The 15042-nt window shown below is 40.0% G+C and overlaps 1 long non-coding RNA gene across 1 annotated transcript; it reads right to left on the bottom strand.

The window, feature by feature from the left end:
* Nucleotides 1-8076: 8076 nt before the first annotated feature.
* On the bottom strand, nucleotides 8077-11029 carry LOC120439815. Its single transcript, XR_005612794.1, has 3 exons — nucleotides 10943-11029; nucleotides 9279-9443; nucleotides 8077-8150 (listed from the first exon to the last, which is right to left on the bottom strand). It is a non-coding gene; the product is annotated as an uncharacterized LOC120439815 (long non-coding RNA).
* Nucleotides 11030-15042: the final 4013 nt, after the last annotated feature.

Consider the following 15042-nt stretch of genomic DNA (forward strand, 5'->3'; position numbering starts at 1 on the left):
TGATGATATTGATGGTGGTGATAACTGCCGGGCCTCAGTTTATGGCTAGAACCTGCTGCCCCTCTGGTTTACACTGTAGTGCTACCTTTTTAAGTCAGTGAATTAGGAGTATTTATGATTGTGAATAAGGGAAAAGCTAGCAACACCACAAAGAAGCTGCTGTGGGGTTTTTTGTTTTTTGTTTTCTTTTTTGTTTTCGGCCTTCTTTGCATGGCCATTCCCTTGGTGTGTAAAAGAGTTTTTACGCTGATCACAATGAGAATGGAACACTTGCTCTACCTCTTACTCCTTCACTCTATTTGCCACCTCTTCACTGGGTGGGAAATGACAAACTTGAACTATGGACAGACAAAAAAATAAATAAATAAATGCTTTATTGTTCAGTAACTAACTTTCATGTCATTATTCCTGCATTCCTGCACCAATAAAGCTTTGCAAGGGTAATGCCTGCATTACGGTACAACTCTGAAGTTTAAATCTGAGTCAGACGTTACAGGTTTAGAAAGTTGTTTGGAGAGACGTTTAATCAGACAGTGTGTTAAAGATGGACGCAGCCTACAACTCTTTGCCTTAAACCTAAATTCCATATGATGGCCAGCAATGGGCGACTGGTTCCCAAAACACAAGATTCTTTATCTACAAGGAAAATGCTGCTCACTTGTTTGGCGATGTCAAAAGCACCCCTTTTAATGAGTTTAGGGTTTCACTCAGTAGTTTAAAGTAATGGAAAAGCAAAAGGGGTCCATTTGTAAATTTGGTCTTGGCTAAAGTCAAGGCTACAGAAGGAGTCCAGAGTTGGTTTTCCAGTATTGTCTCTTTGTAGATGTGTCTTCCAGTACGCTGTACAGTTTAATTGACCTGTATGATCCACAAGCATCTAAATTTTTACTTGCTTGTTAGTAAGAGTTCCACCATAGACACTTGTTTGTGCAGCCATGCACTCTTGCATGAGATAAAGAAGCTGACGGATTCAATTGTCACCAAGATGTCCGTCCTGCACTTTATACTGTAAAGTGCAGGATATACTGTAATTGAGGCAAGAGAGGTAACTGCATACATCTTTTGTTAAGTTTTTTTGCTCAGAGGAAAAAAATACAATCACCTCTGACTCATTAGCTGCACGCTGTGATAAACGATGCTTAAACGTCTCTTGCGTCGCGTGGGCAGTTTTCAGTTGAGGACATTGCATTTTGCTCTTTAAGTATGCCTGTGGCAGTAACACTGCAGTTTCTGCTTGTGTAAACGTCCTTATGTAATTACACTGACGTGAATGGACATTTTTGGGAAGGCAGTGACCCTTAATGGGTGCGTGATGAACAGGATTCCTTCATTTTGTAGACTCTTTCTGATTGCTTTAAAAAAAACACGAGTGTCAACAGTGCAGTTCAACAAAAGCTTACTTTGAGCAGCCTATTCTGCCTCCAGTGTGTCAGGCAGAGGCCTGTGATTTCACGCCAGGACGAGAAAACTCAATGCCAGTAGACTGCAGGCAGTGGTCCAGTGTTGTGCAGTAGAGGGGGATTGTCAGCCAAGCTAAAGACGCGCTTTTTAAGAAAGAAGGCTTTTGATGATGACTTACATAATGCTGCACAAAAGATTGTCGTGTGAAGGGGAAAAACAGCTAGCATCTGGGTGACTTAGTGTCCCAGCTCAGGCTAAAGTGCACTGTGATGTAGAAGTTAAGATGATAAAACAGATTATGACATAATCCTAACTTATAAGCACTAATTAGGAAAAAGCTGTGGTTTTTATTTTTAATACTCCTCCTCATTCTGAATATATCTGTTGTGTTTCAAGTGACTATCGCATATTTCTGACTATCTTAGCACGTCATCTATCAGCAGGCAGATGTTGGGGTACTGTTTTCTTTCCTGTTCGACCTTTACTATTTCAAATACTCTGATAGGTCTCATTCAACAAATAAGCACGAGTGGATTAAACTGATGCCTATTTTTTGCCTGGTGTAGTAAAGTTTGGGAACTCTTGCTGTTGCCCCAAGGGCCCCGCAGATGGACAGAAGAGTGCCAGACAAGACAAAGTATGTGCACTCCATTTTGGAACTGTTTTCTTAATCTTATGCCAGATCTCACGATCTCCTGACCTGCCTGCGTCCTGCAGATCGAAGTTCGAGTGGAATTTTTTTTCCAAGCCACTAAACAACTCATTAGTGTCTCACAAACACATACTCTTACAAATATAATCAAGGCACCCACTGATGACTCTGTTTGCCAATTATCATAATTAGTGGGTGTAATGAAAACTGTGAGAAAACTCGGGACATCAGCGCTCGTCGAGCCACCCTGAATCTGTTGCCTTCTCTCTCTCTACTCTTTGCCAGGGAAAATGTGGCCATTACCGTGCCCTTTGAGGGCAGATGCACAAGAAGCAGATGACATTGTGTATGTTTCCCTTTGACAGGCATAACACAGCGTGGCCTGTGGTGGGAAGTTAGAATAGGGTCATTTTACTGAGACTGGTGAAAGAACTTTTATGGAGCTAGATCTTCCTAAGCCCTGGGCTCACATCACAATCTTATGCAATATTCTGTACTGTAGATGGACACAACTCGCACTGAGAATCTGGGAGGTGTGGAGAATGGGTTACAAAGTGGTGATTGTTGACATCAAAGAGGAACATTGCCGGTCAACTTGCCTCAGGAAATACAAATGTATATATATAAACATTTGTAGGCATAACCTCCATGAGAGACATACCGGATGCCATCTTTAAACTGAGCCAAACATTACATCACAAAGCAGCTGGCAACCTTTTTTATGTAGAAAAAAACTTTCTGTATAGTAAGAAAGAGTGTGCTCGCTGAAATACCTTTTGTTGCACATTAGCTTTTTTAAATCTCCAGAGTTCAGACGGAAAATCTGTCCTCAGTCCTTTAATCCTTAAGCATTACTGGAAAGCATACCTAAAAGAGTAGGTACTCATCGAGAAAACAAACAAGCGTCTGTCAGTGTTGCATTTTGTAATAAATATAATATAGTTTGAAGGCTGTTACTTGAGAATGTCTGTTTCAATGCAACAATAAGTAGCCATGCATCAGATGTTACTGAACTGATATCGGCTGGATGCTTCATTTCCATACTGCAAATCTTTTATGTAAACTCCGACTGATACTAGTAAAAATATATGAATGAATATGGTTTAAAAAGTAAAGTTTTCCCTTTCAAATGTAACACAATGAAAGTATAAAAATATAATACAGTTAAAATATAAAAGTTAAAAACTCAAAAGCACTTAAGAAGCTTCTTTTCACCACTGTAAAGTATATAAAAGTCATAGATCATTTAAGCATGACAAGAGGGCTGAAGCAACTCCTGCAAAATAATCAACATGTTTACATGCAAACACGTTGGTGTGCAGCGCAGCATTGCTGGATGTAAACTTTCTCCTTTCTGTTAAAAGCCTTGAGGGGAGTTCTGTGCTCTCTGGATTCAAAGGATTGGGTGACAAAGCAGACGGTAGGCCATAAATAAATCTTCTGCAGAAAAATGTCTCAGAGGGCATTGCACAGGACGAGGCAATTACATAATTACACTTTGGTGAGATCTTTTGGGACCAAAAACAGCCAGAGGCTTGGGAATGTCTGCTGCTGTACCTTTTTTCAGCTTTTCAGGCTTGCATGATTGCAGAAGCAGCATGGCCCAATTACCCTCCCGACTGGCCTTTTTGACACTCAGGATACGAGTTGGTTTCATTATTTCCACAATCAATTTTCTTATTTGGCATTAAAAGTGCCAAAAAATAACTGCTAGCAGCTGTCAATGTAATGATACTCACCACTTTTGCTATTCTTTTTTGAGTTAATAATAGCTGCCGTTTCCCATTTTTTGTGTTAATTACTCGCATCTTTCAATAAATCACAGCTTTACAGTGGATGTACAATATTTGTCAGCAACATCTGTTTAGTTGTTCAAGTCAGCCATTTACTTGGGAGAAGCTTAATCCATTAAGGCATGTAGACGAGGTCAAGGGTACCTGAATGGGGGAAAAAAGGTTATTTTAAGCTACAATGATGACGAAGGGTGTGCCCTTTCAGAAACTACTGATCTACTGGGATTTCAGTGCACAATCATCTGTGGGATTTTCAGAGAACTGCCCAAATAGAAAAACAAAAATGCAGTTAGCGGTGGTTCTGTGATCTGATGAGCATAAACAATCGGAAAATGAATCTGTCCTGCAACCATCGACAATGCCAACAACTACTGTATCAGAAATTCAAGCTGATGCTGCTGGTGCAGTGGTGTCGGGCATGTTTTTTGGCACACTTCGTCACCAGCTGAACATCATTTAAATGCCACAGTATTGATGTTAACCATGTCTAACCTTGACCAAAGTGTCATCTTTTATTGGCTACCCCGAGTAGGATAACATGCCATGTCACACAGCTCATTTTATCTCGGCCTGTTTTCTTGACGACAGAGCGAGATCACTTTACTCACTTGGCTTCCATGACCAAAGATGTGATGTTGTTAGGGTACCTTCGGGTGGTGTTGGAACTAGATGTATGCTTCTTGAAGGCATTGCCCAAAATATATGCACAACTGCACGTAATCATCTAAGATGCAACTGATAATGTTGGAAGCAAGTGTAACACTGACACAGTGATAGATACGATATTTAGCATACCCTGTGGGTCTTTGCCTGGTTGGTAATCCATCCTCAGATACAGCTTTAGCATGCTATCAGGTGCAAGGTCAGGGCGCTGCATATCAAATGCAAGGGCTAGTTGAATTAAACATTGAATAGAAGCATTACACTATGAATAGCAACTGTTTGAGAGAGATTTTCTCGACCTCTTGACAGAATGATTCGCTTCAAATGGATATCCTGAAAAAAACTTTAGAGTTCTTCCAAGCTAAACTCACTGAAAATCAGCAATCTAGTATTACACTACATTAATACAGCAGCTTAACCTTACTATGTCCCGAAACAGTACTTCTGTCTTGTGCTGAAGGTGATACCTCAACAGATTAGCGATTTGATAGTGGGGCCTGGCTTAAAGCATGTTGTAATTAAACGCTGATGCACCGATGGCAAGCATCCATCCTAAATAACATGGGCAAAGCAAAGTCTGAGAGGAGATGTGTGTGGCTCTGTGCTGCTTCCTGTGTGCAGAATGAAGTGCGCGTGTAAATAAGCAGAGCGCATATTAAAGCAAATATTTGTCATCAGTGCTCCTCATGAAAAAGAGATGACAGTGTATTTAATCAACCTGGCAAATAGGTTCTGTGTACTTTCAGATGCCCATCTATTGAGTGGCAAAGGTTTCTACAATCAAATTTCAGCTCTAATGTTTGTGCTAGTTTATGGTTTCAGTCAAATGGATCCACTGCAAAGACCCAAAGCAGGTGAGTGTGACGTACGAGTTTCGATTGCTTAGAATTGTAACCCTCGCTCAGTTATGTTTAGTCAAGTCATCATGCAATGATTCCTCCACCATATAAAGTATGAAACATTAATAGAGACCATAATTATATCAGTAATAGCCCTTTGCTAAGATTGCTGCTATGATGGATTGCACTGCTGAGGGAACCAGGAGGGTGTGTTGTTTACTGCATGATTGGGAACATTTGGACTATTTTAAAACTCAGGACAGCAAAAGAAGGTGAAATTTAATATCTTCACAATCACTGCTGGAGCAGAAGTGCTGTGAACTGATGTCAACAAGTTGAACAGCTGCAGCGAGACAAGGCAGCCTCTCCTGTCAAACCACAGCTGAAGGCAGAGCCCTCACCATCCAAATCTGGAATAATAACCTCACTGATGAATATTTATTCCAGCCCAGGTCAATTAATTTGTTGCTTGCACACTGCAACTTCAGCCAGACCTAAAGGAGGAGACAAGGGCTTTTTTGACCCCTCATCACCCATTTGCCTGATTACGTAAATGCGTTTCAGTGTTTCCATTGATGACCTCCAGCATTACTGACAAGCAACTATTGATCTACCAGTTGTGTTTTGGTAGGCAGCTGCGCAAATGAGCAGACTGGTAACACCCATCAAACTGCTAGAATATTCCGGAATAAAATGAAGAATGCTTACGAGTTTTCTGTGTCAAGCCTGTGACCTGCAAACACACACACAAGCCGGCACACGTAACTGTGGAGTTACGTGTGCGGTTCTAGCATTGTGGTCCTGTGCAGTGTCTCTTACGTGGTCCATTTACAGTGTTTGCATAATATAAAATGTACTTTTAACAGGTCTGTAAAGATAAACTCCCATTCTGGAAAACAAAAGCAGTAAAAACTGAATCCAGTGATTCGCAAATATCATAAAGTATTTAAAGTGAGACATTTTCAGTATTTCATGAAAAATATTAGCTCATTTTGAATTTGATAGCAGCAATATATTTCAAAAGATCTGGGACAAAGCCCATGTTTAGCACTGTGTAGCATCCACGGTTCTTTTAATAACAGTCAGTAAAGATTTAGGAACTGAGGAGACCAGTTGCTGGAAATGCTCTCCCGTTCTCGTCTGCTATAAGATTCTAGCTTGGCCTTTCCTGAAAAAGACGGTCCTTCTTCTCTGTAGCCTGGAGGATATTGTGTCATTGTTTTTCCAATAGGAAACAATAAAACTGGAACTCATGTGCAGTGTCTAATATTGACACAATATGATTCTAAAACACCAGTCAAGCACCTAAAACCTCCTCAAGTATCTCCCCCACATCCTTGATCTCTTCCTGGAACCTGTAAATAGTATTCAGGCCCAGGGGAGGACAAAGGAGAAAACAGGTGAGTGTGTGTGTGTGTGTGCTACACCTAGGAATTGACTTTGCACTAAAATTAGTGCACAGATACATTTGCACACACTAAATGGCCACATGGTGACCAATTACATTCCTGTTGCTAATCCTTATCTTACAGGATCTGTCAACCGTACACTAAATAGTTGCTCAAGCTCCTGGGAGACAGGTGCAAAGTGGTAGCTAAAGAGCAAAAGTGCCTAGAAAAATGTCTATTATCTAAAACAGCATACATTCCCAGTGCATCAGTGCCATTGCACCAATACACCAAGATTAGTCAATAACTGATTCACAAATAGTACAGTGATTAACTGAGATTATCTGCAGATCAGTCTCTACTTCTTCAGTGTTGCCAGTCTAGTTTGAATGAAAACATCTTCTGAGTCATCATCTCTTCTTTGACTGGCAACCTTTAAGCACTGGGAAGTGAGGGAACCAGCTGCTAAAGTTTTGAAAGCCAAACATTTTTTAATTCTTGCAGTTTTCCTCTGATTTAGTTTTTAAATTGTGTGAAAGGTCTGGGTTGTAGGGAGGCCACTGTAGCCTTCACTGAACAAGGGTAATCCCTGCCCATCTTTATTTCTGAAAGACTCAGCCTCCATATTTTTACTTAAATATGGAGTTTCGGTAATTCGTAAATTAATGTTTTGCTTTGTTTTTTTTAAACCTTTTTGCACAGAATCCCAAAGTTAGATGCTTTTCATCTTGAATACCTCTCTGCCTCTCTGTGCCTGTTCATGCAATAAAACCAGGATGGAAAAAACACCAGACTTTCAGTCCTAATGAGACTTACAAATAGTGCATACGTAAACCTCGTTTCATCAGCTCATGATCATCTTTTATCTTCAAACAGCCACTGTGAAAAGTGGAAGCGCTTTCTTTCCAGTGCTATGATTTGCTTTCAGGAGCAGGGCCAGTCAGCTGATCCAGCTCCAGTGGCCCTGCTAGATCCAGTGATTGCATCAATATCCCTTAACACGCCCCATTCACTTTTTTCCCCCCTCTTCTTTTAATTAGCGATGGAAAGTAATCGTCTCTCACGAAAGGGATGATGTATTGTTTTTAAAATAGACTTGGCAAAGCAGTTGACTTTTGTCCAGATTATTTCAAAGTCTGCCAAAATTTAAATGACACAAATAATCCTGGCTTCTGGGAAAAAGGATGATGGCGTATGTGCTGCGTCTCCTTTTCAAAGTAATCTTTCAGTTGACAAAAGAGTGCGTCACATGCACATTCACATGGGGTCACAGCATTGCAAGTACATCATTTTCACTTAAATTCTGGCACGGCACTTCCTTTTTTCCCACTCCCTTTTGCTTGTATAACTCTTGCTTTCTTGAGATCAGAAGGCTGACTTTTCCTGGCTTGGTCTTTGTGCTGCTTCCAAGGTGCTGTAAGTGACAAGGAAAGTAAAGAGATCAGGGCACGACGTTGATTACCTAGCCCACAGGTGTAAAGCCGATCCCTCTCTCTGGCACGAGGATGTCCTTAAGTGGTGTGCTGCTCCTCTTCTGTTACCCGTTACTCTCTTTGGACAGAAAACTTGCCCTGTTTTCAGTGCTCTACTTGAGCAGAGATACAGTAGCTTCTGTTACTCTTGTGGCTCTTTTACATCACATTAATTAGACTGCACTGGATAGCCAGTGCCTACTTTGTTACCCTGCTATGCAACACATTACTTAGTTTGCCAGAGGTGCGATGATGTATCATTATCATATGTATCACTTGTCTTACTACAGGTACTGGTTTAGTGATATATTGTGTATTTGCTTTTAAAGCGATAAAGCTGATAATATTAAATGTTACATAATTATTTTTGATAATTTACTGTAAAGGACACAAGTCTTATCATGTCAACCTTGGCCTGCTCTTTCCCTTTCACTCTTTCCCCTCTTGAGTTCCTAATCAGGGGATCACGTGTCACCTCATGCCGAGCTTTTTTCTGCATTGTTTTCCTTTGGGGCGACCTGCTTAAATCAAGCATAAACTACCTCTGTAATCTCAGGACAGGCAGGGCCGAAGAGAAAATTGTGCTGTGACGTAAGAAATAATCTTCTTGTTTGGAGAAATTGCAGCCCGAGCATAATGAGGAAATTACTTGTGTGTGTGTGTGTGTGTGTGTGTGTGTGTGTGTGTGTGTGTGTGTGTGTGTGTGTGTGTATTTTGGTCTGTATTATTTACTTATTTTTTAATGGGAGAGCTTTTTGCTTAGTTAAATATTTATTTAATATGTTAAATATTTTTAGAGTCTTTGTGACTCAAGAAAAAGTTTGCTTCCCTTCAATTTATTTCAGTTATATTTTATTATAATACTAGAAATTCAATGTATGCATGTATAAAATCCATGATGTGATGATCACTGTAACACACTGGGAACATTGGCGACCCTTTCCCAGTTTGTATACTTTGGGTCTCACACAGCAGTGGGAAACATTAGCGTCCCACAACCGGATAGCAGAAAGGCCACCACTGCAGTAAACATCCACTTGTAAGGTCTGAAGCCTAAAAGATAATCTCACCTAGAAAAGAAAGAAGATGATATCGACCATCTGCTTAGTCTGGAGGGGATTTCATTGGCCTGCTGCAGCTGAGTGGAGTCATGGGGATGATTAGGCCTCCCTGGTGTCTCATTCCACTGGGTGCCAGGTTCAGTGTCACCACTGATTGGATCCTCTAATCTTGTTCTGCGTGAATTAAATTTAAAGCAAGGAGGAAGATGACCGCATTCACTTTGGGTCTGCCCCACATCTCTGTGATGGTGTGTCGCTGCAACTCCTGCTTCGTCTCTTCCATGATTAACAGTTATAGTATCAGACAGCTACCTCTCCTATGTGAGACCATTTCTATCTGACATTAACAGATATCCAAGGTCATCTGAGTTCAAACAATGCATCGAGTAACCACAGCAGCACAGTGAATATGAGTTTTGGCTGACAGCAGGCTAATTAACCCTAATTGATGCAGTGAGTTGCTTCTCCTTTTTAAAAAAATAACCCTGTAAGAAGACATATCCTAAAGAGGTTGCTGAAACTATTAAAATTGGGGTAAGAACATGTTATTAAAATCTGGCTGGATCCTCAAGGAAGAAATGTGGTAGAAAGAAAATCTTGAAATCAAATCAGAAAAAAAAAATCAAGAGTAGAAGTCACAACTGTTTAAGAACATTTCTACATGCACAATATAGAAGAGAACTTATCAGCTAGGCTAATCAAGAAAAAAAGGCTTCACGTTGCTGGGAAACATAAAGATTGAACTGGAGTGATGGAAAATGGTCATGTGGTCTGATGAGTCCAGATTTACTCTTTTAGAGAGTGATGATGTATCAGGGTAAGAGGAGAGGCAGATGAAGTGATGTGCCCATGGCTCCTTAGTGAGTACTCAACAAGCCTGTGGATGCAGTGCTATTATTCAGGGTTGCATCAGTTGGTCAGGTTTAGGTTCAGCAATATTATCTGCTCTAAAAATGAGGTGGGCTCATTAGCACATTCACTATAAACACGCTAAACAAACTGAATATACTCAGTTTTTATCCATCCATGGATTTTTGTTTGATGATGTTTGAGTGATGATTACAGTAATAATGCAAGAAAGGTCACCACTGCACAGAATAGTTTCCAACAAGCATATTTTGCGCTCTAAGTGTTAAATAATACTGCATTAATAGTGATGTCTAATTGCCAAGCAGATGTTGAAAAGAATCACTGATTACATTTGCAGAAATATTCTAACATATATAATCTTAGAACTTGAATATCTGAATCAAATTTTACTGCAAACTGTTTTTGTTAATCATAATTTTCATTTTGGCTCTACAGAATTCATCCTCTGCGAAACAGAGACTAAATATTTACTCTAAATTTATTGGCTGTTTATACAGTATTTGTTACCTTACCACACTTTGAGTTTGGTGAAGAATAGCTCCCAAGCTAATTCTATAAAAATAATATGAAAAGGCAAATATAGTAAAGTGTTGCGTGCCTCATTGCAAATCAGATAAAAGCAGTCACACTAAGCGCAGCAACAGCAGGAGCAGCAGAGATCTACCGGGGAGCAAAGGTTCAGCCATGCAGCCTGTCACATGAGCTCTAAAAATAATTAAACATGTCATACTATCATCATCTATTCGGGACGCCGAACAAACAACAGGAGTTTGATTCCAAGTTTGTTTTGTGTCTCTGTTTACCCCGCAGAGGGTTCCTTACTGGAGCTGACGTCGCTTGTTGCCCAGATATCGTTATGGTAACCCTGGCTGTTGGCTCTTTTAGGTGTGGAAGCTGCTTTGTCCTGAGGGAGCTGCTGTGCCACACATTCAGTGGAAAGGTAACAGCGCACCATTCACAAAAACAGATTTACAACACTGAATGAGCAGTTTTATCCTTTGAACATGGAGCCAGCTGGTGCGCTTCTTAAAGAAACAGGCTTGTGGTCGAACTGGGTGCCAGTGAATACAGCGAAGGGTCATCTCTATCACAATTTTCAAACTCTGGAATTGTATTTATTTTGTGAAAACATCATCAAGAAGATTTGAATAAGTATATAAGAAAATATTTAGTCTTACGGCCAGCACAATTTGGTCGGATATTGGTTGACATAAATAAACAATGCCCTGTTTGGCACTTAGACCTGCAGTTGGCTGTGCTCTGTATATGAATGTACAAGAGTCGCTGGCTGACAAGACCGGTTTAATGTTGACCTTTATCACTCAAGGGCTGGACACAGTTGAGAGGAATCCGTCACTCCTCAGCTGTCACCATAAACAAACCCTTCTCAAGTATCCAGTTCCATTTAAATTATCCTTCAATGAAATCACAAGTTTTATTTTCCTTTATTGTTTTCCAGGCTTTGCTAACCAAGTTTAAGGGGAGACCGGATACTTTTGCAGGCATGACGAAACAGGAAAATGACATAAAATGGGTAAATCAGAAAGAAGACATTTAAGGAGACAGAGATACACAAAACAATCATGACTACCTGCACCTGTTAATCCTATAATGTATCACTTCCACCTCAGGACGAGTAACTCATTTGAGCTGCAAGTAGATCCACACTGACAGCAGGGGATGCTGAAATGGAAGCGTGCAGTATAAACGGAGGACAGGAAGGCTGCATGTTAGCTATTGCTTCTTATTTTCTGAAGCAACTGTATTATAGGTTAAAAAAATAAATGAGTAAAAAGTGTGATGCAGCACACAGCCAAGTCCCCTAAGTACGAAGTGCTACTGGTTATGAGCCAACAATGAGCATAAAGTTGGGATCACTTTTGTTTCCTGGCTCTGGCTGTCTCTGTCAAGGTCAGAGGAGCCAGAGCCAGAAGATCAGAGGCATTAATAGACAAGCATTTACTGAGATATGAGATATACGATTGCAAGCCCGTGCATGCACCGTGCCTTAATGACAATATTTGCAAAACGAAATTTGCATGAAATGAGAATGCAAAGGGGGAACAACAATAAACTGACAGCATGTAAATGTGACTACTGCTATCTGCTGAATGCAGTTTTTGTTGCTGCTTGTGTGAGCGGACACACCCACTGTGAATAAATATACATATTGTCTTTCACCGGGCTCGGGGAATGGAAAACGCCTGAATCCCATCCAACATATTGTACCTGCTGGATTCTCCTGTTCCTCCCCTGAGTGTCATGAGACACTCAGCTGTCAAAGATGAGGCCAAAATGAGTGTCAGTGTGCTGTTTGTATGTATGTGTTTGTGCAAATGTGTAAGGTTATTGTAGCTGAAACTACATTAAAAACTAGCAAGGATTACTTGAAATTTGATACAGCATAATCCTGTTACACATTACAATGTAACATGAAATATTTTTTTAATTTTTCTTGGTAGGCAAAACAATGAAACTTGAGTAACAGCTGAAAAAACACAAAGGCGGCAAAATCAAGTTGAAATAGCCAGGGCTGATAAAATGAAACCAATAAATAAATTAGCCAGGAACTCCTTTAAACACTCAACAGCAGAAGATTTTGACAAGTGTGTCCAGCGTTGGCCGTGTTCTTGAAACACATTTATCTGTGATCTGGCTCTCCTGCTTTTTAAAATGAACTGTAAAACTGTGTGGCTCCAACAGAAAATGCCAAACTGATTGTATCGTGGTATCTCAGATGCTAAAATTACTGGCTCTGTGCTAAATGCTTATATCAATGTGCTAACAACTATCATGCTAGCATATTTTAATGCTAAATACCGCTTACATCAGTTTTGTGGCTATGAAGGTCTTTATATACCGTATAGACACGTAAAATCTGTGCAATATTCCTGCTTTAAAAAGAATTTTTTGAATCTTCTTATTGCAGCTATTCATATTTCATATTTTTCAGATAAATAGATCAGCCTACTCAAGCCAATGCATTTGGCAACAAGTGTGTTGGCACACTGGCAAATCTGGCACCGGTAAATATACAAATAGTAAAATAATACTATTTTACCGAGTACACACGGATGATGCTGCTCCACGTCTGAAATAATTTGCCATTTGTGGCCACAGCTCTGACAACAAGAGCTCAAACTGCCCCAATGACATCCTGTAATAAGTGTGAAAGCAGTCATCATACAACTTCAACTCCTGGATCAAACCATGAAATTCTCTTTAGAATCAGATGAACTTTTTTTACAGTGCATTTTTAAAGGACAAATTTACTTCAGAAATGCAACGCACTGTGTTATACTTGTTATACGTTTGTTATAAGTTCAGATTGGAAAAATTCTAAATGTTGCTTTGTTTTTTTCGCAGTGTTCTGTGTTTAGTGGCCTGCAAATCTACAGAATAAAAATCTATGTGTGAATATAAATCACACATAGAGACAAAAATTGATTTTCTTCTATATAATGCTAGATTCTGAGTGCTTGTGTAAGAGTTAATCCCATTACCAGTCACGGGCTTCCGCACTGTTCAGATTGCATTTCTTTTGTTTAAATGGGTAAGCATTTCTCCTGCAGCAGTGTCCTTACACAAGAAATATGGCAACATGATCATTTTTGGTGTGACAATTTAAATACAGCAGGTGAGTATCAGTATGTTTGCCCCATTGTCACTCACCCTACCGCCATCATCGACTGACAGTCAGCAGGCCTCCATTGCACTGCCAGATCTACCAAGAAGACTTATGTAATTGCCATGTCATCAGAATTATATAATTACCTAATTTAATCCTGATGCACTCACAGAACAACATTATGGTGTCATGGTGTCTTTCCCCCCTATTTACACTAAAGTTCAAGGATTTATAAAAGGCTAATTTATAATTGAATTACTGAATTTTGTGGCATTCCCCGTCTTCTTATGTGACAGCAATATATCACAGACTTTCTATGAGGTTTACATATACTTGCCATTAGTTATATTATTGCAAAATCCAAGGCCCGAAACACTGTTTAGTATATCCGAAATGCCGATGCTGTCTCTTAATCCCAATTTCAGAGGTTTGTTTAGTAAAAGGTGTAGTTTAACAGAAAATTTACATTTGCAGCAGTATGGCTCCACTCTATGGCCTGGCTCAACTATGCTCATACTTAAAAAAGCGTAAAGTAGGGAGATCAGATTCAAGACCAACTGTACAAAATGCAGCAGGCAGGTCAGACACATCTTTGGAAACTCCTAGGATTGAGGTGGGGTGCATGCCTTATATTAGATTTGCCAAAATGATGCATAGAAGGATGTAAGCTGAACCATGAGCTGATGTGATGTGGCATTCAGATCAGCTGATCTATCAGGAAAAATAAGTGGCTTGCTTGAGCTAAACTAGTGTTTGATGTGACTGTAACAGAGATGTCTTAGCTGTTAGATGACCAGAAACAATAAGCCAAAACAACTGACACAGATCAGGTCTTCGGGGCTGAAAATTAAGTCCGGTGGCAACCTGCTACAACTCATGATTCAAGGTTAACCCCATGAAAACAAAGAGACCGGAGTCATTTAATCAGGCAAACGCACACATGTCACTGTCTTGGATTTTCACAATTTGTTTTCACAATAAAGAGGAAACTCCTCTATAATCCCCCTCTCTTTTTTTCAAATCTGATTTACAGCATTAATCTTAGTGTTGCCGCCTGATGACCTCACCAGGACACTTAGGACATTAATTCAGGGCAAACACACTGTTACAGCTATTTATAAAGCGACAAGCTGCGGATGTGGCCCACATAAGATGAGGCTCGGATAGTTTTTCTGATATAATTCCCTCCTAGATGTGACCAACTTTCCAGACTACAGACAGTCTTCCTCCTGAGCAATAAATATGACTGTGTTTTTAATACATTTTAAAATTATG

The sequence above is a fragment of the Oreochromis aureus genome, linkage group 4 (genome assembly GCF_013358895.1).
Source record: "Oreochromis aureus strain Israel breed Guangdong linkage group 4, ZZ_aureus, whole genome shotgun sequence".
Classification (NCBI taxonomy): Eukaryota; Metazoa; Chordata; class Actinopteri; order Cichliformes; family Cichlidae; genus Oreochromis; species Oreochromis aureus.